The following is a 5,843-nucleotide window of genomic DNA, read 5'->3' as shown; positions in this document are numbered from 1 at the left end:
CCAACAATGAGGTCAAATGTGGGGCTCTTCCCTGCATTGCAAAGATTGAGACTCACTCAAATTGTGGTAAGGAAACGTGAGGATAGTCATTTGTTGAGTCATCTTGCTAAATATTCAAATCAAAGAGCAAAGAAGTCATCAGATATCTAAGGCTGGACCTCAGTGAGAAAGCACAGATTGGCATGATAATTCAGGCATCACTGCCATAAAGATATTACTGGATGAAATTGTTTTAGGAGAAAGAGCATGTATGTAAGAATTACCTGAAACTCTATTTTTTGCTATATTTATTTCCAAGCCTACATTATATCACTTTGTCTTTTTTGTGCATATATTGAGGGATTCACAGAATTTTGTTATATTTATGTTAGTAGTTAGAAGAATTTCAAATTCATATTGAATAGAGTTTGCTGTACTTATCATTTATCTTATTATTTAAGACCTTTACTTTTAGTCACCTATGGACACTTTTAATTTTAATGTACTTCATATGCTGATCTCATAACTACTTGATTCTGTTAATGTTTTCCCTTTTCACAGATTGTCTGTGACTCTATTATAATCCAGCCTCCGAGTCTGTCATCCCTTTATGTCTTTTGGCATATGTTGGAGAAAAGAAAACTCACACAAAAAAATCTCTGAATTTATTCTATTAGAATGCACCAGTTAGAAACAAACTGTGCTGTCACAATAACTAATAAAATCCCTCCTCAAAAGAGGAAAATGGTAATTTTATAATCTATACAAAAGAGCGCCTCACTTATTGAGATCAGGAAACCCCAAACTGAGAGGATTGGGTATCAAAAATAAACATCCCCACTGAAGGAAGAGAGAGTCAATGACTATTAAATTTCTCTGGGTTTTATTAGCATAATTCCACTACACTTCTGCTGTAGCTTCTATTAATAATATAAGCCACAGTTGACTGAATATTTACTGTCATTTAAAGCCTTTGCATATACTAACTTTTAATGCTCTTAACTGCCCTTCTGGTCAAGTGCTATTATCTTTATTGTACAAGTAGTGGCTAGGTTCCTAGGTCTCAATTCTTCTTCTTTTTTTTTTGCCAGTCCTGGGGCTTGAACTCAGGGCTTGGCCACTGTCCTTGAACATGTCTTGGCTCAAGGCTAGCACTCTACCGCTTGAGCCACAGTAACATTTCTGGCCTTTCCTGTGTATGTATTCCATTCCGAGGAATGGAACCAGGGCTTCATGCATGCAAGGCAAGCACTCTACAACTAGGCCACACTCCCAGTCCTTCTAGGTCTCAATTCTGATGTCTTTTCCCTGGAACTGAATAGAACCTTCTTGGACTCCCAAGAAGGTATCTCAAATACCCTACAATGGATACAAGTGGATCAAAATCCAAAATCAATTTATATATATGCATGGATAGTCTACATATATATATTCTACCTTTTCTTGGAGAAATCTCATAAGGAAAAATCTCATATGTATGTGCATCACACGCACATACATATCAGATTTCATACAAATGAAATTTATATATATGAAGTTAAGATGAAATTATATATATATATATATATATATATATATATTACCAGTCCCTGACCTTGTCTTCAATAGAATGTGAGAACAACTAGAAAATTTCAACAAGATTGCTTTGGGAATGCTCAGTATCCTTAAATAAGAAAATATTACTCCATGAATTTGTTTTCATGGCAAAAGTCTGTGTGTGCCAGGCTCAGTGGCTCACACCTATAATCCTAGCTATTCAAGAGACTGACATCTGAGGATTGTGGTTCAAAGCCAGTCCAGGCACTAAAAAGTCCATGACACTTATCTCCAATTAACCTTCAGAAAACTGGAAGTGGTGCTGTGGCTCAACGGAGCTGAAGAACTCAGGGACAATGCCTATGCCCAGAGTTGAAATCCCACAGCTGACAAATAAAAGTGTGTGTGTGTGTGTGTGTGTGTGTGTGTGTTGTCTCCAAACTGAGAATGTTCATATATTATGAGGATCTTCGGTATTGTGTATTTTTAGAGTTGTCAGTAGCATTAGGAATCAACTCCATCTCTATTTCCAACCTTCTATCATAAGATGAATGTCATCCACTAAAGTAACTTTCCCACTTCCTGTAATTTCTAGTAGAGTTGAGGGTAAGATATGATTTTTTATCCTCATCTGACAGTTCTAATCTGATTTTTTTCAAACAGTCGTGCAGACAAGGAAAAAGAGAGGGGACTAATCGTCAATGGGCCACTCTCATGTGCGAAACCATCCCATGCAATGCTCTTGATACTGTTGAGATTCTTCATTGCACTGCACAGAGGAAGAAAATCAAAAGCAGAAGTGAGTCCCTTGCTACTGATCAATAGATGATAGAGCATAGGTGTGATTTCATACTTGTGAAACTTTTAGTCCAGGTTATTCTGTCATCATAATAACAACACATCCCCTGCAACAGCACAGAGCTCCTCTCTCCTCCCTGCAGGTATGTAGGCCTAAGCCCCTGATGCTAAATGAGTCAATATGAAGGAAGAGATTGCGAGAGTGAATGAAACTTCATAAGCATTGGATATTCTGTTATGAAATGTCAGGCGATAGAACATGAGTTTGCAATAAAAGGCTAAGAAAGAGTAACAAAAGTTCATTTCCGGCTCCTATGAGCTAATTTGCTGAGCCCCTGCCACTCTCCAAATCCCATAAGAACCAAATTAGAAGCCACCCTAAAGCATCTCACCTGCACCTCCAAATGACAGCCATCCTTCCTCCTACATGAACGTCACTCTGTTGCCCCAAACCCAGGTGAGGGGTTTTCCTGCAAAGGTGTCTATCTTGGGTATCTGCCACAGACCGTAAAGCAGGATTACCAGACACCTATACGCTAAGCTAAGGGCTAAGCTAAGGTGAGAGAAACGCCTCATCCACCTGAGCATAACTCTGATAAAAGGCAACATGGCTGACTTGTGCTCTCTGAATTTTTGTTTTATTTATTTTCATTCATTAAAAGTCACCTCAGGGTTACTTCATTTAAAATGTCAAGAGACCAAGACTGTGAGCAGAGCTTACCCTATTATCACTCTATTACCGATTATTCCTGCCTCTGTTAGAACCACCTTCCCATAAGTCTGGTGGAGGGCAAAGAGAAAGCTGACTGGGACAGAGGACCATTGGAGCCCCTGTTGGGTTTCCCTTGAGAACTGCAGCAGGGAGCGCCTTCTACCTATGGCAGGTGCCTTGGCCACTTCGCGGTGGGGATCTTCTTCCTCCTTAGAAACTCTGCAGGCAATGCTCAGGGACACTAGTGTCTAGGAATTTAAAAATGGTGGAAGTGGCATGTAGCCAAAGAGTGGAACCTATCCCACATATTAAGTGGTCCTGGATTTGCCATTTACTGTAACACAATGAAGTAGATAAGAACTTTTCAGAAAATTTGCCAAAGACATGGAGAGTGAATATCAGAGTGCCATGTCTCTTGTTTCCTTGATACTAACCACAATAACCATTCTGCCTTCCACAAATGTTACCCTCCTCTCGCTATGTCAGAATACAGAGCCTGCGATCACAGTTTGAACCTCTAGAATGCATAAAGGGGCATTCTAAGCATATATTTGACAAATCTCTGGTGCCTGACAAATAAGAAAACTGAGACTTAGAGAAATGAAGTGATCAAGCTTTAGTCTCTTAACAAGCCATCGTGTCCAAGGTAGAGTCTCACTTTATTTCACAGATTTTTATTGTTCCCCCCAAAGCATTAGGGATATAGGAGGTATGACTCAACTGCTGGCACAAGGCTGGGTTCAAATCGCAGTACCACCAAAGAGAAAAAATAATAATAACTGAAGCTGGTATTTTGGGAGGCAGCACAAGACATGGCATCAGTTCATCTCTGAATAATCACCATCCCGAATGTCACATTCTTCATTGAGCCCAGGATGACAAATTATGGCCCATGAGCACCTGGCATCTTCTTGCCATCTGCTGACTGCTTTGTACATCCACTGGTGCCTGGAGGAGGGAGACGATGGAACAAGGGACTGAAATACACAACTGTTTATTTGCTCTTGCAATGACCTTAATTACACCTGTCAAGAGATTTCCGCTTGGATAGATTTAATAAGAAAACTAGAGGGTGAGTGGACTCTTTGAGCCCAGATCCAAAAGGCTCAGCAATTACATCTCTATGGGGATCTTTTCTCCGGGTTCTTGAACTTCTCCGGAAGTTCAAGTGCAATGGGCAGTAGAGGGAAAGCAGAGCAGCAGTGGCATTGGATTCTGGCCTTGCTAGGAGAGTTGGCTTCGTTGTCACTGATGTCTTTCTCCTCCCACCTTCCTGAACATAGAAATCCTTGTGGTTCCATTCCACAAGCACTGGGTACAGAAGTAAGCCCTGGAAAGGAGCACTCTGAAGATTATCTAGTGCAATGTCCTATCCAAAGTCAGCCCCTTCTTGCACGACCTCTAATAATATCCTTCTGCCTTTGCCTAAATTTGTGCGGTGACCATAACCACACTATAGAGTCCTAGTGTCATTATGCAGCGCTGGACATGGAAATGAGAATTGACCTTCAAGGTATTTAAATACCTTAAGCTTAAGTATGGAATTTCAAACTGGAAACCCTTGTAGTTGAATTCCCATTTCTTGCCTTTTTTGCAATCTGTTTCTGATTCAGAAAGGGGAATATGACCACAATCAGAACTGGTGGAACGTTTTGGTTCCATTTTGTGTAGATTCTGCCTCCCTCATTGCTTGGCATGTTTGCAGTCAAGATCAGTTCTTTCTCCTCCAATACTGTCTCTGTGTTTTTCACACAATAGCGTGAAAGTAGTGTTCAAATACTGTGAAAATAGTGCTTTAACAAAACGCTTTAACAAAATCAATGCTTTAACAAAAATCACTTCTTTGAAGTCTTTTTCTAAAGACAAAACATTGGTCTTGATTTTCTCTTCTTGTGTCTCTGGACACAAGATATTCTACAGGCATCTCCAGTGGCTTGGCTTGGCAGGGTCAAGGCTCAGTGCATGTTGACACTTTACTGGTGGTTTTGATCCCTTTTCAGTGCAGATCACTTTACCAAGCTCAAACATGGAGGTTAAGCTTTTATTGGTGGAGTAGTTCAATGACTAATAGATATTCAGTGCCAAAACAGCAGCTCTGTCCTGAGCACTAGTACCAAGATACCTTCTTGTACTAATGTATCTAGTAGTCAGACATTTGAATTTTTACTCCCTTGTTTTATACTGTGTGATTTTTGAACAAGTTACTTAAATTCTCAGCTCTTTTATCTGTAATAAAATGAATGTAATAAGTATATTTTCTTCATGGAGGATTTTTTTCAAGAATTAAGCAAAAGAATACAGAGAAAAAATCTAATAATCTAGTAAGGGTGATGATTCTTACACTTGTTTTAATGATTAATTCAAAGGGCTCGGTTCAGTGCATACCTGGAGACTCAGTAAATACAAGTCCTAATAATTTCTGGGAAATAATAAAGAACTGCAACACTACTTGAGTCTCAGGCCCAGCCAAACGAATGTTAACAACATAATGTTCACTTCCTACTTTCCCGAGGCAGGTTTGGCTGAGCAATTACTTACAGAGTTAGGAAATTATGGTTTAGAACTTATCACAAGTAATTCAATAAATAGCTCGAATTGGTCTTGGACCTTCTACTCTTTGTGTGTTTCATTCATCTTTCTACTATTTTTTAACCCTATTCTTACTGTTATCCTCCACACCCACTGCCTGGCATTCAGTCTTTGAAAGTTAATGCCAGGTTTCTGCAAGATTTACGATATCCTTGTCTCTTCCCACAAAAGCTGAGGCAACGTCTTTGCTCTTTAACCCTAGCCCTTTAATAGTTTATTTTATATGAGC

Source organism: Megascapheus bottae, chromosome 9 (assembly GCF_031878675.1).
Source record: "Megascapheus bottae isolate mThoBot1 chromosome 9, mThoBot2.hap1, whole genome shotgun sequence".
In the NCBI taxonomy this organism is placed as follows: Eukaryota; Metazoa; Chordata; class Mammalia; order Rodentia; family Geomyidae; genus Megascapheus; species Megascapheus bottae.
Note: the sequence above shows the minus strand (reverse complement) of the source record.